This window comes from Streptopelia decaocto (assembly GCF_964273445.1).
Source record: "Streptopelia decaocto genome assembly, chromosome: 6".
Classification (NCBI taxonomy): Eukaryota; Metazoa; Chordata; class Aves; order Columbiformes; family Columbidae; genus Streptopelia; species Streptopelia decaocto.
In genome coordinates this window covers 2,778,497-2,805,127 of record NC_138660.1, presented here as the reverse complement: position 1 = coordinate 2,805,127, position 26,631 = coordinate 2,778,497, and positions in this window count along the sequence as shown.

The window sequence follows — 26,631 nt, the reverse complement described above, 5'->3', positions numbered from 1 at the left end:
TAAACTTTTTATGGATTTTTCACAGATAATGATGTTGCAGACACAAGAAAAATTTGCATGCTGTTTGTGTTTGATGTATTGCTTCTTGAGGTAGTATCACAATGTAATTTTACTGTTAAAGTTCTTCCCTCCTGATAAATCACCTTGTTGTGACATTTAAATGAAGAGGCTTAAAATTAAGAAGTCTTCATGAATATTTTGTTGCAGTAGATTAATGGATACATAACAGCACAACTAAAACCAATGATTCCATTCAAAATGTGAAAGAGGGGGTTGATTTTCTCCTTTACCTGATAGTTAGTGTGCTGAAAATTACTTCTGAAAATATACAAATTTAGTGACAAATTGGAATTACATTAGAATTAAGGCACTGAAACAGTAAGTATCTGGGTTTGGGGACCCTTTTTAATGACTGCTCCAGGATACCTCTTAGAAACTTCAGTGATTTAGATAACAGAGAGTGCTAGTGTTACACTGTCTAATGTTGAATCAATTCACAAAACGGGTCTGAAAATGCAATAAACTGCACAACAGAGCTGCATCTACCCTGGCTGGAAGAACCAGAGTTGTAGAGCATTGTGGTCAGCATCTAAAAGAATAATAATAATCAATGGGATCAAGGGTTTTGCAGCTTGAAACCACACCACAGCCAAGCTCACTTGAGCACAAGTTACTTTCAAACAACACATGTTCACCAAAACAAAATAAAAATATTCTGTTTTCTTCTATATTGATTCACAGGAGTGACCTCTCCAAAACTGCTAGAGAAATTTCAGTGGAGAGAAAAAGGCGTTTAAATAATAGATAAATAAGTTGGTTACACAGAAACACGGAGGTGAAGCTTGCTTCTCTTCATTTTTATTTTTGTCAGAGTTGTGCAGTTATCGTGCCAGAGAAAACAACACAGGAGACCTGGTTATATGCCCATCAATGCATGTGGATGTGTTCATTTTAACTACCAAAAGAAAACAGAGAGCATTCAGCACACTTCACATGGGATGGTGGATGTTTTTACGTTCCACCCATAGTGGTTCATGCTCCTATACCCCGCATGATCGTCTCTGCTTAACTGCATCTCCATGGGACACATGAACCTTCATCCCAACCTTGCTAATCAGGAAGGTGTTTCCATTAGGCCATATAGGTGTCAAATCAAATATATATCTTGGTCCTTCCAGTGGCTTTAGCCATTGTCAAAGCCTTCAGGACAGACACCATCTCCCAGTGAACACTACATCCAACATTAACAAGATATCAACCTGTACCTCCTGTTTTGAGATGCTCAATCAGACACAAACAATCAGAGACAGAGCAGCATTAAGATGTGGCAACTGTTGTTAACCAGGACAGAACTGCCATTGAAATGCTACGTTACTGATAATTACTGCACCTCTGAGCAAAAACTTTCTTGATTTTTTCCTGCAACGGAACACAACAGTTTTCTCTCTATTTTGATTTCTGAAAATGAAGAGAAAAATTATATATACATATTTATACATAGATATTTATTTCTCTCTATATATATTTATTATTATTTATTTTACATACATACATATATATATATGATTCTCTTGCTTTTGAGGGTGTTTGACAGAATTTGTGTTAGAAACTACCAGCCCCATGTAGTTGAGCTGCCAATGGATGTGAATGGATGAAGGGAAATTTCAGATGCTGACGATAAAAATTAAAATGGTTTCCTCCATTTGAAAGGATGTGGAATTTTATACGAGATTGAATTTGACACCGTATCACTAAAGTGAATATAATTTACTGTGATCTTCTTGCCATTTAGAACCAATGGCCCATTCATGTGTAAATGCACAGTTAAAGAAAAAAAAAAGGCATGACAAAGTAAAAGATAGACTATAATGTCATCTGTATCTAAGCAATCAGTTTCATTGTATCCCTGTGATAAAATGCAGAGTAAATATTAAACATAAAAAATATTACGGTTTTATTTTTTTCAGGAATATAGGTTTTATTACAAAATACATTCAGTAGCTATATTTCTGTGAGTGCATATATATCAACCCATTTTCTATAGATCACATAAAGAGATTACAAAGGTTGCCTTTCTGCTTGATACTAAATCACACCTACTATGCAGATAGAAATTAAGCATTCCTGTAAAGAATCATTTTAGATAATTTCATACGCATCTGCCACAAGAAGATCCTAGACCAGGAAACTTTAGATGGGAGTTTGATCAATGGCAAATAAAGCACTGAAACAGCATCATCAGCTGTGGATTCCAGGTGTCTTCTGTCTTTTAAGGCAGAATCCAACTGTAAGGTTGACCAAATCCTACAGCACTAAATGAATAAGAGGCTACTGATATAAAGAGGAGGTTTAGAATAAAGTATGGAAAAACTGAAGGCCAGCCTTCAAGTAAAATACACATTGTGTGATAGGGCACAAATAAACAGTCTAGAGAAAGTGCCATGCCAAGAGATAAAAGCAGAAGCCCCCTAATTTCTGGTGTAATAGATGCTGATTTGTTTGCATACCCAGGTCCAAAGGTTTTTAGGTACCAACGTTTCAAACCTACCTCAGTGCTTCAGTATGAGGAACCCTGAAGTCCTTCCTGCAATGCAAAACACTCCACAATGTTGTCTTGGGGTTAAAATAAATAAAAAATAAAAAGGTTAATGAAGAAGCCAGGGAATCACTGTAAAAAAACTAAAGTATAATGGACTGTGAACAAATAATCTTCCCACTTGCTTCAGTTGTCTTCAGATGAGGTCCTAAGAGCTTTATCAAGCAAAACCTTCCCAGGCTGGGGCAGCTCATTAAGGTAATAGGCATCAGCTGGTCAACTTTTTCATATCACTTTCTACAGGGTTAAAAAAAATTGTCTTGGCTTATATAAGGCTGTTTATAATCATTATTTCTCTGTTGTCATTTATAATCTAGTTATGATTTTCTAGAAAGTACCGCAATCTGTAAAATGTGCAAAACGACTGAATTCCCTGCTAGAGGTATGTGTTTTTTACAGCTCTGCCTGGGTATGATTGCCATTCACTTTGTACAGTTGTAGATGATTACAAGAGTCATTAAGCAGCATAAAATCCTGCATGCTGGCTAATTAATGTGGAATTGATTCACTTTTTAGTTTCATTTTTTATGCCTGTTGAACTCCACTGAAATCAATAAAGTAAAGGTAAATATCAGTAAAGACTGTAGTAAAACTGATGTAAGTGTAGAAAGTCAGGCTTGGAGTTTAATGAGTAATAAAACTCTAAGAAATAGAAAAAGAAAATCAAACTTCCAGCTACATCCATATATTTATTGTAACTGTACATGATTATCATCATTCAGGCAATTTTCCTCAACATTAGCAGTCAAGCAATGCTTTGGAAAATTCTGGGGTTCAGTAGAAAAGTAAGGAAAGCACTCAGAGGTGTGTGAACAGAGATATAATCCCCAAAGTGTTCAAGATGAGGCTTCTGAAGTTTTATACTTTAAACTCCATCACAAAACTACTTTAGGTACTTTAGAAAGCATCTTTCCAAGCTTTCTTACCACTTGGCATTGGTACCTATGTCTCCTTTCTGCCTTCAGCATTGCAATGGACACAGCAGTTCTGCCCTTACGGATCTCAAGTCTGAATTAGGAAACCATAACCCATCTTAAAAGGTAAAAAAAACATATATATAAAATTCAAGTCTGCATCCTGATTATAAAAACTTCATTTCAATAATGTTCTTTTGGTTCCTGTTCTCCCCCATCCCATACACTTTCCTACTGCCTCTCTCAAAACGGTTTTCCAAACATTGTTTTTAAAAAAAATAAAATAAATAAAAATTGTTTTTTAGGTATCCCAAGAGTGACATCGTGCTGTGACACATGAAGCTGAGCTGTCATGTCAGATTACGTGACATAACATAACTCAATTTGATAGGCAAACCTGATATGACACCACAGCTCAAAGAGACTCGCTCTTCTTTAACCATGAGCTAGTGTCACGCTTTCTGCAAGAGATACATGCAAGAAATTTGCTATCTGGCTTTATTTTTAGCTGCAGACTTAGCCCTTGACCTTTTAGTGATGGCTCGTAATGAACAGTGCCAGATTCACCTGCCATGATTGCCTTGTATGTTTTGACAATAATTTTGCTGATGACAGGATGAAGCCATCGCTGTGCTGAAAACTAAACTGCTCTTTACAGAAATGGAGAATTTGCTTCAGAATCGGTTGTATTATGCTTCCTTAGTGATTATCAGAGCTGGACAAACATGGTTTTCATCTCCAGCCTTCCATAACTTAAAATCTGACATTCCTATGGGAAAGTATGGATCCTCAACAGGGCGAAGGAGGGGAAAGTAAAAGACCAGTTTCTAGAAGCTGTATTTATTTTATTTTTTCCAATAAGGCACTTTCTATGGATATATTCATGGTAGTTTTAGTTCAGATTTCTGTCAAAAGTTAGCCCCAGTAATTAGGCTGTGATACAGGAATATTCCTGTCAGACACTTTCTGTGATAACCACAGCTACACATCAAGTCAAACTCTCCTTAGGGCACATACATTTTTTAAATGGAAATACATACAAAATGAGCTGAACCATTTTATTCAGCCTCCCAGTCTAGATAATACGTAGGAAGATCTTTTACCCAGCCTGTACATTTGTTCATATATAATAGTTCCATAAACTACATTTTTGCTAAGAAGTCATCTGAAATTTATTATAGACTGCAAATGGATTCCATGTAATTGGTCTAAAGAGGTTCCTTATTTATTATCACAATTTTTATGTTTAATATGAATTATCTAACTTTAATTTCTGCAAATCACTGATGAGATTTTCAAAAATCAATTCTTCATTCTTCTTCATCACCAGTGATCAATGCTATTATTTTACCTTAGCTGGCAATTTTGTCAATAAGGCTTGAATTATGATAGATCCCTGCTTATTCCATAAGATAAATAGCATTAGTTCTCTCGCTGTAGCATCTGCAGCATCAAGAAGTATTTAAGACCATCTACAATGGTATGTTGCACAGCACATCCACCCCTTAATTCTGCAAGAGGACCTTATGACAAGCCTTACTCCCGGGATATAATCACTACCCACTTAACCTTGCATCAGTAGAGAATTTCTTATTGGTAACAAGCTGGATTTTCATTAAACAGCCCAACGTTAACTTTTTCAACACATTCTTCTTTGAATGGAATGTGACTCCAACCAAACCAAGCAGATTGCCAAAAAACTACCAGTTGTCTCACATCTTAGGGTTTGTTTAAATTTTATTGCATATAGGTAGATGACCAGAATTAAATGCATTATATTTTCAAAAATCAGAATCACAATTGGTATTCAGAAGAAATTATCTCACAGGTATTTTTCCTTCTCTAACAGTATCTGCTGACTTGCATACCACTAGCTATTAGTTGTTAAAATTTCTCAGAATAATAAAGTGTTTAACTCAGCCTTACTTGTAGACTGCAGCATAGGCTGGATAGCATGCAATTTAAATTCGGTGTAGTGACACATTGATAGTTATTCTGTAATGATTCCACCTATTAATCATGCAGCAAATAGCATCCCTGCTGTCTATATTTATTTCTCCTCACATAGATGAAATAACAGATGTCCGTCTCAGCACCAGAGCGCCAATTCAGTTGGAGTTCATCTGTATTTCTCTTATGCATGAAAGGGAATAATAAACTCAGCAGATTAACCATAAAAAAACTGCTCAGATGGGGCATCCACCACCTCTCTGGGCAACCTGTGCCAGGGTTTCACCACCCTCGGTGTAAAGAATTTCTTCGTCCTGTCTGGCCTGAAATCTCCCTTCCTTTAGTCTAAAACCATCGCAACAGTCCCTGCTAACCAGGTCCTCTCCTATCAGTCCCTTTTAGGCTGCAATAAGGTCTCTCCAGGGCCTTTTCTTCTCCAGCTGAAGACCCCCAACTCTCTCGATCTGTCCTCCTAGCAGAGCTGTTCCAGCCTTGGATCATTTCTGTGGCTCCTCTGACCCCTCTCCAACAGGTCCATGTCTGTCCCGTCATGAGGACAACTCATTGCATATTGTTTGATGGGTCAACCATCACGTAGTGACTCAGATGCTCTGAGTCATCCCAAACTGCATCACATCATCAGCTGGTGACCTGTAAGAAGCGCCTCATAGCAGAAGATAGAAATTTTACCTCATTAAGCAACCTACACATTATAGTTGGTCACGTTTTATTCTAGTCGTTAGAGCTCACCTGATGATGTACAAAGTTTCTAAAAATCCAAATAACTTTATCCTGCTGAAACAAATATTGCTGGATCATTTTTAATGGCCAAAGAGATGTATTTCTGTGTGACTGGGATATCTTTTAGATGCTTAATTATCTCAAAGTTACTTTTCAGACTCTTTAGCTGGTCTTGGAGAAATTTTCAGTGCTGTGAAATTATCCAAATTAATAAAGAAAAAAAAAAGTTATTTCCATTTTAGGAAACAAATCCCCAGGCAGACAGGCAGCTGCCTGAGTGTTCTTGCCTCTGTCTTAATGTAACGAGGACACACTGATCATCTGCAATGGCTTAACAGAAGAGGTTTCTGTTCTCATAACATTGTGAAGTCCCAAGCCAGATCAGATTAAAAAAACCACAACAATAATAAACGGAACTTCATATTTTAAACCAAATCTTTGCTTCCCTCAGCACTCTGGTGGACAGCGTCACCTCTATGTAATTCAGGAATAAAGAACTGTGACATGAAGGGACTTATCTGAATGGACCATGCTCATTAGCCAACAACAGGTCCTGACCTCGCAGGGCACTCAGCTTCCCATTTAAACACCCACAGGGCAGAGATTTGAGAAACAGAAGAAATTACAGTTTTCGCATAAATGCTGCCATCACCACTCATACTTCCAACCAGGACAGAGGCCAGGTGAGCAGAAAACACAAAAAGATGAGGTGTGGGGTCACCAGGGGAGTCCAAGGGACCTGGAGCTCTTATCTCCTGCCGCAAGGCTGCCCATGATGACTGGGATGCAGGAGACATCATCCCATGGAGTGATGAAGCCCATCCCAGGGAGTTTCCACCCCTCAGTCCCAGCCCCACGATCCCCTGGGATGCCAGGAACACAGCAGCTTCGAGCACTCAGAGGTGGGTGCAGGAGGTTCCATCATTAATCCAAATACATAGTGCTGGCAGTTTTCTGCCTTTAACTGCCTAGAAACTGTTAATATTAGTGTAATTATCTTGTTCATATATTTATGAACCATTAATAAATCATTAAATCTTATGGCATTTCCTTTATTTTTCTTCCATTAGAGCTGCTCCCCTTGCTAGTCTTTATTGACATGAATATTTCCAACCCATAAGTAGAGTCAAAATAACTATTTCATAAAGAATGTCTTCTAAATCATTTACAACTAACAAATGCTCTTAGCTATCTTAGCAGACAACATCCATTTATTTAAGTGATATAAGAAGACTCATTAATCTAGAATACACAATAATATTACCAGCTGGTGGCATGTCATGGGTCAGAAAATGCTGTTTACAGCCTTAAGAAGGACCAACCAGGAAGATCATCTTGTGCTATGAAGTATTTATAGATAACCAGAGATGTTGCATCTTCCATCTTTTTACTGGCTTCTAGATATGCATTTTTAAAACTTTGAAAACGCTTATAACCACCTCATGGCTTCTCTTTCAGTGAGCAAATATGCAGCTAAAATAATCAACTAAATAGTTCAGCCATGCTTCGAATGCTCATATCTCATAGTAGCATTTTAATAAATCACAAGCCCAAACTGGAAAGAAACTTGTCATGAGTATTAATTAGCACTGGCTATTATAAATGCCAAGTTCTTTTTCTACGGCTGGTTTACTCAAAGGGAAAGATTGAGGCAAATTCGAACAGAAACCAGTTGATTGTGTCCCATTACAATCTTGGGCATCTTTTTCTTGAAATATATTATCCCAGAGTATGACAGGGACAGACCCTGGGAAGCAGCAATGAGACCAAGGGAATTTCTCTCTCAATACTGCACTGTTTGTTCTGAAACCTTCTGTCAGGACCTTGCTGGAAAAAAAAAGTGACCAAATCTGATGATGTGACACAGGTCACTGAATGCCATCGGATATTGTATTAATTTCCATGCGGTGTCAAGATCTGAGCTGGAAACCTGGAGCAGGGAGGTTGGGTGTGCAAGGGCAACGCTGAGCATCCAGTCACAGATATGTTTGCAATAGGCAGAAAAGGTCAATTTGAAAGCAGAGTTTCTAGGTGATAGATCTTTTTCTCCTTCCAAACCTTTTTCAAAATGAAAATGTAAATCTCTGATTGACAAGATGCTTTGCAACGGTTAAAAATGAAAACACTTTTTGATCCCCAAACACATAATTTTCTACTCATAGAGATCCCATCTTTAATTACCAGCTGCTGCAAATGATCTTCTTACTATTATTAACTGTCAAATCCTGAAACAGCAAATCTCTTATTGCCCTCAGTGTTCAAATACTCCACCTGTTTCTAATTAGTCAAACTACCCAAGCCTACCTACAGCCAGGCTATCCAGATCATATATTGCAGCTGCTAAACACCTCAGTTCCTACCATGTAAGCCAGCTATACTTTTTATTATTAAGTGATATCGACTATCCTTACTATAATACAACTGTAACTGAAGTAGGAGACATTAAAACCCAAGAATTTTTAATGAGAAAATAGTGCAGTCATTGCTAATGATTATTACTTGTATTATCCTTGCAATCATTTTTAATGAATGCTCACTAGCACAAACTCTCCACTAGTTCAACTTGCCAAAGTTAGTCTCATCAAAATAATAAGCAGGATTGAGTAAATTACCATGACCCCACTCAGCATAATTTTACTTATTGCTTTATCATTAGGACTATTTATTGCAGCTACTAAGACGGGAATTTTTTTTCAGCCTTCACATTTAAAATGCCAGTTATATTGGGTGTATATATTTGTATTATTATTTTTCTTAACCCATAGAATGCTTCTGTTGTCCCAGAATATACGTAAGGTGCACTTGTAGGCAAGAAAGCCAACAGTGTCCTGGGCTGCATCAAAAGGAGTGTGACCAGCAGGTCACGGGAGGTGATGCTGCCCCTTTTACTCCACTCTCACGAGACCTCACCTCGAGTCCTGTGTTCAGCTCTGGGGCCCTCAACTTAAGAAGGACATGGAGCTTTTGGAGAGAGTCCAGAAGAAGTCCATGAAGAGGGGTGGAGCATCTCTGCTCTGGGGACAGGCTGAGAGAGTTGGGGTTGTTCAGCCTGGAGAAGAGAAGGCTGCAGGGGGACCCTATAGCAGCCTTCTGGTACCTAAAGTGGATCTACAGGAAAGATGAAGAGGGACATTTTACAATGACCTGTAGTGACAGGACAAGGAGTAATGGCTTTAAACTGAAAGAGGGTAGATTTAGGTTTGATATAAGGAAGAAATTCTTCCCCATGAGGGTGGTGAGGCTCTGGAACATGCTGCCCAAAGAAGTTGTGGATGTCCCATCCCTGGAAGTGTTCAAGGCCAGGCTGGACAGGGCTTGGAGCAACCTGCTCTAATGGAGGGTGTCCCTGCCCATGGCACGGGGGTTGGAACTGTATGAATTACCTTTAAAGTCCCTTCCAACCCAGACCATTCTGCAATAAAGGTCTGTAAAACCAGTTAAGCTTGAACCAAGAAGCATTTTGCATCTCCAGCCTTTCAAGGAGATCTGCTCTGATCCAGGTGTTCCTCTGACATGGACCTATTTACACTCCCTTGCAAGTGAGTAATGTGGAAACATTCAGTCTCAAAACCGTTTGACTTGCAGATGTTAGCAGCTTGTTTTGATGGCTATTTCAACAATGATATAAACCAGAGCTCTACATCATAGCAATACAACTGCTCCTTTTGTAATCTGTAAGTAACGGGAAAATAACTAATCTGTTTATCCAAGTAATAGCACATGATTTTGTTCGCACATGAGAAACCCCATACTGATTCAATTCTCCTTACACCACGTAAAGAAAAAAAACACACAACCAAAACTATAAACTATCTTGACAGCAATCAAACTCATCTGAGTGAGACTTGCCACACCGGTAAAAATTACAGTTACTTCAAATTCATCAAAAGACAGTGGAATTATTGTATATAAATCCCCAGGAAGTTCAGAATCTGAGGATTTAATTAGAATATAGGCATTAACAATATTAGTACTAGGTACAGAAAAGAAGCAAATGACACATGAAAATATCATATGTGAAAGTCTAGATATACAACTTTGAGCCTCCATACTTTAAGCTTTTTGAATTTCTCCCAGATGAACTGAATTTCACAATGAGCTATTTAACTTGTATTCTGCAGTGAAACATAAAACATTTCACACCTTTCAGAGCCACTGATTGCAGATACCGAGACAAGAATCATGCAAATGAAACAAACTAATGTCCTGGTGAACTGTGGATCTACAACATGTTTAATTTAAAATGAAATCCATATCCAGCAAAGAATAGAAACTGTAACTTTTAGTTCTATACATAATTTATAACAACCTTAAGGCATTTGCAATGTCTGAAATTAAATAGGAAATGAAATTATTCCCTGAAGGTGTTGGGGTTGATGTAAAAAATGCATTTAAAAATAAGCACACAAATAGTTCGTACTGTTATTGTGCTTATTACTCAGCAGATCTCGTTACCGGTCCCTTGCCTCATTTCTCAAGATATTACCTTAAGCCTCCTGAGCTTCAGCTACCTTAACGCCTCCAGCGCGCTCCCAGCCACCCCTCGGAGGGGCATTCTTGCTGTGGCAAATTGTTTCTCCTGTCCTAAATCTATAAAAAACACACTGGGGCTTTACAGTTGCTGAAGGCTGGGTTAAAGCTTTCCGTTTCTCTTTTTCTATTTTTTTAATTTATTTTTTATTAAGTAGAGTATAAATGAAGGTATTCCCTTCCTATTGAGCTCTGCCTCAGATAACCCTCAGACTTTTCTGAAATGTGCTGACCCAACCTGAACCAAGAAAATTATTTCTCCTTTCAAAAAAAATAAAACCCAGAAAACTGGATACTTGAAGCCTTGAAGCCACCATCAGGAAAGCAACGGGGACCTTGCAGAGCCAGGCAGGGGATTTGACACCCACTTCAGCTCCAGGGATACAGAGGAAGTCTCAGCTTCGGGGTGAGACTTGGGGACCCACAAAAGTGACAAAAGATGGGAATTCAAAAAGTGAAAAGAATTCATGGCTGGTTACCATGGAAGATCCAGCACAGGAGGGATGGACAGACTTAGCAGATCGTGGTACCACTCCCATAATTTATTAGCTTCCATTTCCTATTGAAGTAAACCAGCATTTTAACAGTGCTACATTTATTTAAATGCAGGCAAATTGTGTTTGATTCCATAAAGATTATTGGCAGTTACGATGTAATAGTTGGTCCTGTGAATTCAGTTATTGTATGAAAGTACTTGCCCAGAAACAAATTTTGATCATGATGGGAGCTTGTATTGAAACAGAAAAATTAAATGGAAATGTTGTTGTCATAAAAATATCAGTGTAAAAGTAATCATGCCACAGCTATCAGTAACATATGGGGAGATTTATGGAAGCATAGCTAAATTTCAAGACCACAGAGCAGGGTTGGGTTTTTTGTTTTCAACATTAGTTTGATATTAGACTTCTGTCTAATCTGCCTCAATGTTACCGCTCAGTTGCAGTATTTAACAGCTACGTTTGCTGGAAAAATTTGGCTTTACAAACAAGAGAATTTAAGTCATTAATCATTAATTAAAAAACTGAAGAGCCAATACCATCACGTTGACATATCATTAGAAGAGTCATGAAACCACAGCATAAGCAATAAGTGGACCTAATTATTTAAAAAGTCAGTTGATGAGGTGGTTTATCTGTTCAGACAAAACTACCTGAATTAGAATTGACAATCTGGTTTGAAATGAAGCGAAGTGAAGCGGCATCTGCGCTTGGCAGAGCTCAGTTCCAGCAGCCAGAAGGGCTGGAAAGGGCCAAGGTGGGATGGAGGTGGCACCACATCAAGGTGGCCAGTCCAGGAGGACACCACAAACTCAACCCAAACAACAGTCACAGCTTTATTTGTTGTCATCCCTTTCATGCCATTGTACCACTCATAACACCTGTGTCTCATGTAGGTAGAGACAGTCTTGCAACTTTCCTCCCCATGTAAAGCTCAGTCTAGGAGCTTAACTGGAGACCTACCCATGTCAAAACTAAGATTTGTGCTGGGTGGAGGAGAAAAAATTAAAAGACAATTAAAAAACCAAAAGTTTCTGCACTGAAAGTAGAATTTAAAGACTTCCTTTATCTGGGGATTATGTCCCTCACAGAGTCTCAATTTGTTCTTCCTTGATTGTTTTCTAACTTTTTCAATTATCTTGAGGGGCATCAATTTGTTTTCAAAGTCAGGCATTAATTTAAAACAACACTTTTAGCAGTCTTACTTGTTTCTTTCTGAAGGTCTTTTTAATGACATAAGCATCTGCATAGCCCATCAATCTTGCCTCTCTGATATCTTGAGAGCTATCTCTGTCATTATATAAAGGCTGCTTCAAGACCATTTATTAATTCCAAAGATTCAGATATCTCATTACGCGTTACCTGGAGAGCACCTTACTGACTGGGGACACATACTTAAAGTTTCGCTACAAGTGTCTCCAACTTGACTTTTTTCTCTCTCTCACGTATACACATAAAAAATACACACACAGAACAAAAAACATCAGATATAATGTAAATAATTTTAAATCATACTGATTAACAGTAATATCATTGTACTGGGCAGAGTAATGTGCCTTAGGAACAAGTACTATATAGGAACATGCTCTTGTGACTCCTTTATGGATAAAGAAAATAATTTCTGTGCCTACATTGGTGCCCTGTGAAATAATACACTGCTAATTTCAGATATTAATTGTTATCATCCTGGAAATCCACCCTACACAGACTTCATAGATGGTTTCTGCTGGAAGGAGAAGAAAAAGCTCTGAGCCCTCTCCAAGGTAGAGACATGATGACTCTCCTCTCACTCCACTTTCTCTACCCAACAAAGAAGCAAACACTTCCAGATGTCTTACCTGTCCTTGTTACCAAAATAATAGAAATTTAAGATTTGGGAACAAAAATCAGCGAGAAATTTGCTTTTCACCCATCCTCCAGCTGGGCTGGGCAGTCCCACAGCAGGACAGAACCTGGCAGAACTCAATATTGCCCTTCTAAATGATAACCAGTAGCTTTAAAAAGTTGTTTCAGCCTTCTTCCCGATGAAGACAGATGCACTGTCTAACCCCACTGAGCAAAGACAAATACAACACACCAATTCTGGGTTCGGTTTAAGCTCCATCTGGATTTCCAGACTATTTACACTTCCCTCTAGTAGTTCTTAACACAACCAAAAACCAAGAGTATTGGTAAGAGTCCAATAGGTTGGAGGTTTTGTTTGGTTGGATTTGTTTTGCTTCAATTTTTTAAATCTTTTAAAAACTCATGAGCTGACACAACTGTCCAGGGAAGAACTTTGTTGAATGCTTGTGATGTTTCTGACCTGCTATGAATTAGTCCCAGGCATTATATACAAAATTCCTTAAAATTACTGTGGATAAACAGTCTCAGAGCTTGCAGAGCCCACTCCAACCTCACTATTTCCTCAAGTGCTAAATGCAACTGTTTGTTACTAATTCAGTAACTAACTACAGCATATTTGTAAGAACTACCAGTTCTAGTAATAAGGTCATGGAAAGAACTGAATGAGAAAGAACAGAAAAAAACAATCTACTGCCCACTCAGAGTTATTACTGCAATGCTCCAGAAGATGTAGATTTAACAAATATTGAAACACAATAAAATTGCAAAAGTGTATATTGGAGAAAGAAATACAGAAGGAAAAATATTGTACTTTGAAAAAAAAATAATCACAAAATATTGAACAGCAGATGGAAGAGATGAGCAGGGTCATCAGACATCTGAACGCATTAAAATTACATATTGAAAGGGCAATACCCACATTCTTTAGCTTAATTGAACTTTGTGGATATTATCTAAATTTTGAGCCTTCTTTGCTGTAATAAAAATAATGAACATCAATTAGGTTACACTGCATTTTCCATGGTAATTACACAGAGAGTGTTACTGATAACTAGCAAATCAAAGAGACATTTCCTGGTTGGTTTCCCACATTGGTTTGCCAGTAAAGATCGATATCTGAACTCCAAACTGAAAACTAACATTTAAGATTTGTTTACTATAGTATTTTAATTAAACACAGTAGGTTGCAGGTCATTAACTACACTCCACCTGACACAATGCAGATTTGGGATATAAGTACTAGAGTGTTGTATTTCTGTTTCTCTCTGTTACAAAAATAACATTGGACAGCCTGCAACATAGAAGAGTTACATTTAAAGATGACATATTTAAATAGTTGAATCCATACACATTTTATTTGGATCAGTGACCCTTTGCCTGCTCCACCGATGCAATATAGTGTCGCTTTGAGAACTGCTGGTAAAATAAGCACATTAACCAAGTTTATCATATATTCCAGAAGTACTGAAATTATTACAACTTACATTCTCCATACCAGACCAAAAACTACTATTTGTACTAAGTGAAATGAACCCCACATTCTTCATATCACTGCCACTTTTCAACCATAAAATACCAAGTGAGGGTTAAAGCTGGAAGCACAGAGCTTGGCATGAACCCTTCCTGCCTTTACAGCAAACTCCCCTTCACCTAAGGACTCATTATTAGGCTTCCCTTTCATTTCTGACTGCATTAAAGAAATTTAATTAGGCCAAAATTGAAAGCAGCTGATAATGCAGAGCCTTTCTTCTCCTACATTAATTCACAGTTTTGCTTGTGCTAATGGCAACTGATTACCAACGAGTTGTATTTTATTGTCTAAATCATCACAGTGAGTTGTAATCAGTGACATTAGTGCCAGATTAATTTGAGCTAATTTGGGGTCGAATTCTGCTTCCCATGACATGGCGGTGAACTGAAGTAACAGCAGAAGTTCCCCTGGATGTATCTGAACATAACAGAGATGGACATTTTGCTCCTGATACTGGACTACAAAGTGCTGCCACCTGGGTGTTTGCTGAGCAGCTGGGCAGCACAGAGCAAATTAAAGGGTCTCAGACTTCTCCATAGAGTCAATTCTGTAGGAAAATGTTGATTTTCAACTTTTTCAAAATCCGCATCCTGCATTTTGCTGATAGTTACTTGATACAATTATATTTGCAATGGGGATGAGACTTGAAACAGTATAGTTCTATTATATTTTAAAGTTACCTCTGTCCTTAAGAAGAAAAAAAGACCAAAAAGTCACACAGATGTTAGTTTCTGCATTATGTGAATGTTTCCAGTCAGTGCCACTTACAGAAGCATTTTTAGCAGAAGTTGGTTTCCTGCCCAGAATATGGTCGTGCAGAAATCATACAAATCATTGTCGAGTGCATGCTTTTGTTCCCGTGAAAGCACTCAGAATTAAACCCATTGCTGAATAATGAGGAACCTGCTTCATCATTTCCTTGCTCTTGTGAAGCTCAGTGTCCCTTGTCTTCATATTTCTAGCCTGTTCCCTTCAGGTTTTTTATTTTCTAATCAAATTGCTGTAAGGCTGCAGATGGGAAAAGCTCCGAACTGACATAATTATTGTAATGCATTCAGGTACCTAATGAAAACAAATCTATCAGCAGTTCCATTCCTCAGTCCTGCCTGGGGGATTTCTCAGAGCTGTGTGATTTCTCTTTTGGAAAAATGTTCACTTTTCTGATCATGAATTTGGACAAAATAATCCACGTCTCCAAAAAAAATAAATAATAATATGCATGTATGCATAGGTTAATCAGAACCATTGTTCTGATGATTTGGAAATGCTGCTTTTTTGTTTACTTCTTTTGCCACAATCACGCTTCCAAGGAAAACTATTATTGCTTCAAAGCAGAGAAAACTTGCCATTGCAAGATGGTCAAAACCAACAACGTGGGTATTTGGGCAGCTTCAAATTGTTCCTTTTAGAGCGGCCAGCGATCCCACTCTAACAAACCCTTCCCACGTCTTTAAAATACACAACTTTTCCAGGTTGGTTCATTTTCCTGCAGAAATACAAATACCTTTCATTTGTCCAGAGGGCCACATTGAGGCGGTGTCGAGGGTTTAGGTTGCAGGGTGACAATCAAACCCTGGCAGATGTATTGTTAACCTCCTCTCCCCACCACTTCCCCCTTTTGCCCTTCCCTCTCCCCCTTTCCCACTCAGGACAGGCGATCAGGAGGCAAAGAAGGACAGAGAGAAGAGAGTTGGAAAAAATTAAAGAAGTTTTACTAATGCTATTAATAAGAATAGAGAAAAAAATACAAAATATACAAAACCAATCTTGAAAGTCTCAGCAACTGCAGAGCCGGCAACCAAAGTCCTGGATTGGACTCTGCAGCCAACCGGAGCTGGATTCAGTCTCTCTCTAGGCCTCAGTTCACAGGTACGTCTAGCAAGGTCCTCTCCTAATGTCGGCCATAAGCAGAGGGAAAAGGCAAAAGGCAAAGGGACGAGAGCCTCGTGATCTCCCACTTTTATATGAAGTATTCACGTGAATGGAATGTTATACACAGTTGGTCAGTTTCTTGGTCACTTGTTTCTCGTTGTCCCTCTCGCGAGATGTCCATCCGTGCTTATCAATAAGTTTGCATTCCATTGCTGTGTTTACCAAAACATGTGTCTGGTTCTCCAGGAAAATGCAGTTAATATGAAGGCTTTAGCTGACAGGCAAATTCACTAAAAGAGAAACTTGTTTGTTAACAAAACCAGGACAGGCGGACAGAGACCGTCAAAACCTTCACGCATGACTCGACACGTAGAGGTATTGGTGAAATCATGAGCTCTGCGCTTATAGACATCACGATAATAAGCAGCTGTATGATTATTTGGGTTTATTTGAGCAAATTCATGGCTTCAGAAGCAAATTACTTTCTATAACAAAGTAAAAGACAAGTTCTATGGTATTGGGAAACAACGTCATGAAGATAAGAAGAAAAAAAATGTATTTTTTCTTGTTGAAATACAGACATAATATAAAATTTTCTCAAAGCCAAAGCCTGGGAGTACATTTCATAAGAATACTTTTTATTCCGTCAAAGACATCCATATGCTTGTACACACTGATGCATGAAAGCAGTGGTTTGGGATGTTGTTACATCGCAACAGCTGTTTGTTACTTTCCATTAAAAAGGGAGAAACAGTGGAAATAACACTTTTATGGGAGGAAAAAAAAACAAACCAAACCTGGAAGATATTTTGATAATCCTGCTAATCAGGTATTATGTTTCTAAAAATGAAAGGTTTTTGATAAAGCATCACACCAGTGGAATATGGGAGCACTGTATTTGAAGCAGGGCACTATTCCTGCAACCAAAGAGAGATATTACAAGACAGCCACCATGGGATAGAGGCTGGAACCACGTGTCCTCCAAAATTCAGTCTTTTTCTTCGCAGGAGGGTTGGGAAAAAACCCAACTTCAGGTGCTCCAGTTTTGCAAGATATTGGGAATTTCCTGACATTAAGCACTGAGAATTTTGCAGCTTCCCAGATGTTTCCTGTGCCAACCCAGTGGCCAAAGAAAAGGTTACAGACAATAAAAACATCCTCTGTCTTTAGGCAGACACAGAATTTTATCTGCAAAAGGGTTAAAGTTGTTTTGTTTGGGATGGTTTTGTTTTAGCTTTTTAAATACTAGTTATGGTTGCTAAAATATCTGGTGTCCAGTAACAGAAGAATATAGAGCACGTGGTCCCCTCTCATTTCCAGAAAGCAATCCAGCCTTTCAAAATGTTCAGGAATATTTTCACTTCTGTTTTATACTTTAGAGTCTTTCAGTAATTTGCATTTTAACCTCTTTTTTTCTACATGCTTTGTAGGTTCTTCACAGAAGTAGGCACAGCGGTGAATACTAGGGCTCCTTTTTTGTTCGGGGAGTGAAAAGACATGCCGAAGGTCCTTGAAGTCCCTGAATATGAAGCTTTTTAAACATACTCTGTTTTTATGCAGTTCAGGCTATTTCCAACAGGAACCAGTGAGCACTCTGGAAATATTGAACTTGAAGGAAATATTGAGAGGGAGAGAAGGCGGTAATTAAGGTTAGATTAAAAGATTATTATTGAGAGGATGTGGTCTCAGAGCAACTGGAACTTGGGACTCTACTAGAAGCAAAAGGGCCTTTGTGCAGCATTAGGGGAGGAAGGTGCAGCCAGATGAGGTGCAATGGGACAACCAGAGGTGCAACGCCACCCCTGGCCATGGCAGCTCTCGGGCTCAGCAAACCCTATCGCAAAGCTGAAAACGGATTCCACACTAGTCCAGAAACTCAAGAAAATTCAGGATTCACCAAGGCAGACCTCAGCATTCATGAGCTTACCTGGAACAAGGGGTTTTTGTTTGGGAGTGAGCTTTTTTGGGGGATAGGGCAGGGAGGTCTTCTCATGCCCTGTTGGTGACCCAATACCTTTTTACTTCAAGAGTTAAGTGAACTGTTCTCTCCCCTGGAATACGTCAGAAACCTTCCTGGCAGCACAGCAGCCAAGAATCACAGCTGCTTTTCCACATCCCAAACCAACAGAAACTGAGTCCCTGTCTCCAGCTTCTGTCTCCTTACTGAGGTTTTATTGATATATCTGCTGCAAGTTATTACGCTTCTTTGCTTCAACACTGGTCATCTTTTCAAGGTACTTACCCAATAACGAACTGATGTACAAGATGGACACTGAAGTCCAAAGAGTCTCACTGTTTCTAATAGGAGGTATCAGCAACAAGGGCCACTTTACTTGAATCGTTGAATTTTGCAGGGCCATGATGCTAAAACAAATTATCTTTTGCCCACTTCCAGACTCTTCCAACAAGAATTCAGGCTGCATTTTCACACTGGATACCAAATGCCAGTGATTACTTAGTTTGCTGAAAATATTAGTGATCATAGGAAATAATAAATCACTCTTTGATGCTACAGTAAGATAGGAGCGTATTTTTTTTTGTCAAGACTCAAAGCAGCAAATTAAAAAATGTGTTAATTTTGCCTGTTTTCTCCCCAGGTCTCTACCATCAGGAAAGATGTTGCCAAGCCCTGCCAAGGAGTGCAAACCTGAAATTTATCACTGCCCTCCAGCAAAGCCTCTGTTACAGGAACTACAAATACATTTGGGAACATTTCCTGCAATTAGGCCACTGAGTGCCACCAGGCAGGTGGCCACAGCACAGCTGGACTAACACCTAAACTCAAGCATCTAAACTCAAAGTTAAATACTGAGACTGCTTGGGAAGGTGGATGGGTTGGTATTTTGACTAGAAATCAGACCCAAGAGTTAGGTCTCCATTTTGTGATGGTTGAATGAAAAATTGCAGTACTTTTCCTGGTCTGATCACATTTAAAATGCAACACCAGGCATTCTGAGATAAAATCCCTCTCTCACTAGGATTTTGTATTTATAAGGAAGTGTCATGAAATTCATATATGTGACATTAAATTTTCTTTTTATTTACTTTGTGAATTTGAGGATAGGATGGTAGAGTTAGAAAGAGAAACCCGGACTGACTTCCAGGGCTATATTTTGCTGTTACCTATATACGTTACTTTAATACTCATCTATAATGCTGGTGGGGGGATACTATAGGAAACATAAGGCTGTAGGAAAGCCCTGCAAAATTTCTCCCTGTGGAAAGAATCAGTTTCCCAAAGTTGAACAATCTGTTCCCAAAGTTGAACTGTGGATTCAGGAGCATTTTAAAGAAAGACAGTGTTTTATCTTGAATGAGGCCAAAAATTGTAATTAATCACGGAATTATACGTTATTAAAGATTTTTATATACTGCCAATTTTCATGATAACTATATGCTAAAGCAATATAATTCCTCACTTTTTTATTATTATTATACAGTTTAAATGATGGAAAAAGGAACAGCCGCTTAACGTCGATCAGCTTTTCTCTGTGTCCTGATACAATATGATTGAACCTGGGAAATTTTTATACCTAGAAGTCTGATTTTATTTAAAAGGACAATGTTTATGAGTTTGAGAATAGTTCAGCATAACTCTGTAGTAACACAACTCCATGTTGTCTGTAATTTTGGGTTTACTTGGATAAAATACTCTAATAGATGAGCACTCAGAATTTAAGGACTAAGGTATGTGTTCAGATTTTGTTTCCAAGCATGACCACACATGTGAAAAAAGTCATTACAATCTCTGTTTCAATATCAGCATCTATTAAAAGGGAAGATTAGAAAGAACTGAAGAGAAGCAAAAATCTTCACTTATCATATAAAACTGTCACATTCAAATACTTACTAAAATTAATGTGTTAAGTGATTTACAGTCAAAGGCGTTTACATTTTAACATTAAAAATAAAAAAGAAACCAAATATCTTGAAATATGAATAATGTTATGACATGACTTGGCATTCCCTCTGAAGGACTTACGGCTGGAGAATTTCATTTCTTGGCATTGTACATTTATGCCTTTGCTCCTTTGGCATATCTGAACACAAATGCCTTCCAGACAACCCTTATAAAAAGAAGAAGGTGCCAGTTGGCACTTTCTGTGAAAGCACGAGCTCCGCTTTGATCTCTTATAGGATAAAACCACACATATAGCTGCAAAGAACATGATTAATCATCATTATGTTTGTTATCCTTTCAGCAGGCTGGAAAGGAAAAAGCACTTTTGATACCCAGTTGATTTCATTTATTCTTGTACTAAGCGGAGGCACCTTGATAGTTTATGGCCTCCCAGTGGTTCCTCTTACAAACCCAACTCTTTTTTCTTTCTCCCCTCCTTCTTTTTGCCATGCACAGCAATGGGAAAAGAGATAAGCCGAAGGGGAGTGTTTCCAAAGTTTCAGACGAAGCCTTTGCCACATAGAAAGGACCTGGACCCTGCTCCTCCTCATCATCAGGAGGGACGTCCCCTGTTAGGGACACGGCTCAGCTGGACCTCATCAATGGGATCGTCGAATAATACCCATTAATCAGAGAACCAGAAATAAATCCGAGCATCAGTGAGCAGGTTTGAAATTTAAACCAAGGCACAAGGGAAAATGTGATGGAGATACTATACTATTCAGCTTGGAATTTTATTTGTACTGTATTTTATTGTAATTATATCTAAACACAGTACTATGCAGTTTCTATTCTGCAAATGGATAAACAGGCAAAAGAAAGGAAGAATACACCTTGTGTGCCTCAGAAAGAAAACACAAAGAAATGGAACAACCCTGTGAAACTGCTCCTTTCCAGTGCCCACGCACAGCAAAAATAGTTTAATCAGCTCTCATCCGACTTCTAATTGACAGCCAGCAACGCAGCCCCTAAAATGCGCCGTTTCAGCTGAGTTTGCAAAAGAGTGCCAGTGATTTTCTGTGGGAAGATGTGCATTGCAAACTGATTTGCTCATTCCAAGGTATTTCTCGGGCAGAACAACCTGAGCCAGGCTGTTTCATCACCCTTGCGAGCAGAGATACAGCAGCTTCTTGTCAGTGCATTTTCCTTTTTTACCGAGGCATGTGATAGCTGAGAAGTATTATATTAAAAAGTGGCACATCAATATCTAGAGGGTATCTCTGTGTCGCTCTTGTATATTTAAAACAGGTTTTATTTATTGCTTTTGCTTCTTGTCTTTAAACTCTCTGGAGTTACCTTGACTTCTTCATCTTAAATACAGAGTAAGTCGAGTCTCTGAGTAACTGAACATGTCTGTGCCTCTGCCTAATAAAAGGGGAGAACATGTTCCTGAGCTGAACTGACCTGTCAGAGACCAAGAAAATGGGCTGAAACACCCCCAAGATCCCCAACTCTTTAAAGATCCCACAGTTCTTCAAATACTGTTTGAGAAGCATTTAAAATAAATGAAGTTCTGGTCCATTTGGGAAGGAAAAGCACATTTGGTGGGAGTGACGCTGCACTTCTGGTTTGTGGGTTCGAGGTTCAGCCTCGAAAGAGAAGAGCCTAAAATATATACGATATTTAAGCTTTAAAAAGTGATGTATTTTTTGATGCTGTAAAGTGAACTGGAGATGGAAATATGGCTGGTTCTTCATGCACAGCATTATCTAAATTCCCTTACCATAATTACAGATTAAATAAACCATGTCCCCCTATTTTCAACATGACAATAAATGTTGAATTGCATAGTAAATTGAACATACTATTTCTCACAATCATCATCAATTTAATATTTACCCCTAAAAATCCTCTAATTGATGCATGTCATATCAATTTGTCTTCACTAGGACTTACTCTGTGTGCAGTCTTAACTAAAGTTAGATTATATCTGATCTATAATTAAAGAATTATCATTAAACAAGCAGCGAACATTTCTGCCCACGTCACAGCTGGCAGAATAGAAATGCCAGATCTGTTGTATGGCGGCCCCGACAGGGTTTATTTATGCACAAAAGGCCTTAACCAGTAGATAAAAACATAAAATCAGAGATAAAGTTGTTAAATAAAGTGGACCACAAAAGGTGCAGTACAAAGAGTGAGCGATAACACTGCTTTACTACTGTTTACTGTTATCAACATTCATTGTTTTGTTCTTCTTGCAGTGGTTCTTTAAACAATGTACTATAGATTTAAATAAAGGCTAAAACTACACATTTCGATCCTACTGAGAAAGTTGGAAAACCTTTAGCTGCCCAGCGACTGTAATGCAAATGTCTGATATCTAAGTGCTGGCTGAAGTTCATAGCCCAGATTATGGAAACAATGGTCATAATGTGGCCCTTAAAAACAGATGTTTATCTGTTACCTGTGCCTCAGTCTGCATGACCATGGGTTTTCACAGAAATGGTGAGATTTCTCTGTACAGTTTCCCTGATCTATAGAAGCGCTGGGATTCCCATCCAACAGAAGCCACAAAACTCTCATTGTCACCAAAGTGGGGAGGATTTCACCCAGAAGATGTAAAGGGCACATTCTCACAAGTGCTCAGCACAGACCAGTCTGGTTCAGTCAAGAGTTAAACCCCAGCTGTTTTGATTTTGATCTTATATATCAAAATATTTTGATTTTGCTTTGGGAGGGAGACACAAGACAGGGGGAAAAATGGAACCAAAATCACTGCAGTCAAGTATAATAGGGGTGCCCCAAAAGAGGAGCATCGACCTTGCTAATAAAGTTTAGGATCAAGCAACAAGGGAATCCAGAGAACCTAAAATCACCCCTTCTTATCAAATGTTATAGCTGATTTAAATTAATTTTAATGTTGTTTTACTAAAACCTAACAGTATACGCAACGTATCAAAATGCATCAAATTAAAATAAAATTATCTTCCTGGTCATAAACTAAGACAAATTCCAGTTCTCATCAGCAGCTGAAGTCCAACAGAGCTTCTCTGGAGTTATTAATACCTTGTCACAAGCCAGACCATTGTTCATTAAATATTTATTAGCCATGTAGGAGATTTCAACAGGGAAATATTGTGAACATTATGTTAAGCAGACAATACTCCAGTGTTGTCTCTTTTTCAGAAGGTTATTCTGTGATGTTCCTAGGTGGGCAGGTTTACTCTGATGAAACACAGCTACTAAGAAATTGGTGGAAAAGTTAGACAAAAGGTAGTACTTATATTGTAATCTCTGATCAAACAAGCAGTTTTGGTACATAGGAATCTGTGTGCATAAATAGGCAATTACAGTGTTTTGTGTTAACCCAAGACAACAGACAACATCATCTTATCTCTAGAGATACAAGACACTCAAAGGTGTATAATAATCTAGAGGTACAAGTAAACTTGAAGCTGGATAATAATATTGTGCTTACATAATATTGTGCTTACCCAGGTCTGCTGAAAGCACTTTGGAATCTCCCATGCTCATCAACCATCTGATCCCCCCTTTTCTCAGCTGGGAGTACATCAGGATTGCGTGAGCTTGAGAAGAGAAGCTTGATTGCAGCACTAAGCAAAGTGGGAAATTTGAACTGAAAAACAAATAAATACATTAGAAAACAATAAAATAGTTGAATATTGAGCCAGAGGTCTGTCACTCAGTTGTGAGGGAACAAAATTTTTAAGTTATAAGGGCTACAACCTGGTCCTGACTTCATCAAAATACAAGTAAGACTAATGAAAATCGGGTTTACTGCAGTCATTGCTTTGCAGAGGGTCAGGCTGATAAGAAAACGTAATTGCAGAATTGTCAGACTTTCAAGAGGAAAAACATAAGTCCATCATATGCTGTAACAGAGTATGAATTGATGCCCACATATCAAGTGTGTGAGTCCAGAAGTATTTTCACCTGGAACCTTATTTTCGAGGAATAGAAGGATAAAGGATTTTGATGATTCATTTTAATTATAATATGTGAGAACTAAGGACACAAGTTCGGGAATTTGAGCCATCTCTCACAGTGCCTAAAATTATATTTTTTAATTATTTCAGAATAAAATTGAACAGAAATATCCCTCAAGTTTCTGCCCTGGAACATGGTCTAATACTGAATGTTTCAATCTCAAATCAGCATGAAAAATTAAAACACTGATATCTTCCATAGCCAGGCAGCTTAATGCTGAGCTGTAATCGCTTAACCACATGGTTCACGGTGTGTCACAGCCCCATTTCTCCCCAGGGAACAGGTTACAGGAGTCAGGTACCACCGTCACAGCTCTGTTGTGACTGTCCCCAAGCCAAAGCCATGGAGAAGAGATGGGGCCAGCCCAGAGGGACAGTCCCTGGCCCCCTCAAGGAGCTGTGCCATGCTGGCAGGTCCAGCTGAATGCCCATAGACATACGTCCATAGAGAGTCTACACTTAAGTTTTTGTCAGAGATTAAAAAAATCTTCATAAAAATGGATTTCATCAAAAATTTATTTTCTGCTGAAAAACCAACCAACCAGCTCCTAAAAGAAAATTTTCAAAAACATGGATCATCCAATAAGTCTGGAAGGTTTTTAAATGCAATAAAGTTTTGGATAAACTTAGTCCTCACGTGTGACCTTTATCAAGAGCCTGTGCAAAGCTCAACCCTCAGCTGTGTGCAGCCTTTGCCATCCCCTGGAGAGCAAGATGTTATTGGGGGGAGACTCCCCCCCTACCCAACTTGTGAGGCTTCAGGCTGTGTTTCTACTCTTTATTTACAGGGCACAACATTTTAAGTGAGTTCTCACATTGCACAGGCTTCCCCCTGAGCTTTTATGGTTTTGTTCCCAGAGGGTTTCCTTTGCTGTCAATTAACACTGCATTTTCTGGAAGCTGTTAAATAAAGCATTTGGTTTTTTTCTTCCTACCTTGATGGATTTTTGTTCAATAAACTACTTTGTCTTGAATAAAAGCACTGGTGGAGTACCCAGGGCAGATTTGTCTTTACACACAGTTGACTATTGACAGAGACACAGAGATATTCCAGCCTGGAATTGCAAAAATCCCAAGCAACAGCATCAGAAATGGCACAAGCCAGAATGAAAGGTTCGTGGTGCAAAATACTCTATTTTGGTTTCTTGTCAAATAGTCCATTTTCGTTGTGTGAATGACACATTTCTTGCCCTTGGTCTTATAATATTTTTATGCACAGGAATCCCCATGGTTTCCTACCTGTCCCTACAACCGGGACAATATTTTAGCTTTGCATGCATAATGCTCTCCTTCTCCCTTTTACATCAAAACAATTACAGTAATGTAAAATGTCATGTCGGTAAGAAAAGTTTGCTACTATTCTCCTAATTATGCAAAATTGCTTTCTCATCACCCTGGTTACCTCTTTAAAGCTGAATTTCCAGCTATAATTGTTGCTTTGGGCTACCCGGAGAGGTGGATGTTGTGAGGCTGGTGGCTCGTGTCTCCCCCCATACCAGCAGCAGAAAGGAAATGATCATTTTCTAAACCAGTTAGACTTGGAAGGAGGGATAAAAAATTCCTAATCTGTAGTCATGGGACTTCGTTCAGACAGAGAGAGGAAAGCCCTTCGAGTTCACCAGCAATAAAGTTATAAAAAGCAATGAATTGACAAGAACATCTGATCACAGAGAGCAAAAGATAACCTAAAGTGACAGTCCACAGCCCATTTTTTTCTCTATTCTACACACACAAACATGTTTAATATGTGCTATATTATCACAACATTTTATTAAAACAAAATAGTTTTGTCCATGTGGTCCCCTAACAAATTTGGAACATTATTGAGGCTACCTCTTGTACATGACAAATGGAGAGAGCTGGCTGGCTTGGGGCTGCTGCATTGATATAAATGTATTTTTACGCTGTTACTGGCTCAGTCTCAGGCTTTGCCATCTGTAGCAGAAAATATTTCATGTGAAGTAGGCTCTCGACTGTGGTTAGATAATAAAGGATTATACTGAAAAGGTTTGTCAGCAAATATCTGCAAGGCTGCTCCAACCAGCCCGTGTGCAATGACTTCAGCAGACCCGGGGAGAGGTGATGGGCACCGCGAGCACCCCTGGTGCACACAATATGGCAGAGCTACCTATGGCAAAAAGTGCTAACATTTAAGCTAGCCTTTTTTCTTTTTTTTTAAATCAAGCATGTAATTGAAAGAACAGTCCTTTATACTTCTGATAATATCGGTTGCATCCAGCTATGTATTTGGAATGAAAAGATAGCTGCAGTTTACTCAGCAAGGGCCCTATTTAGCATTCCCTG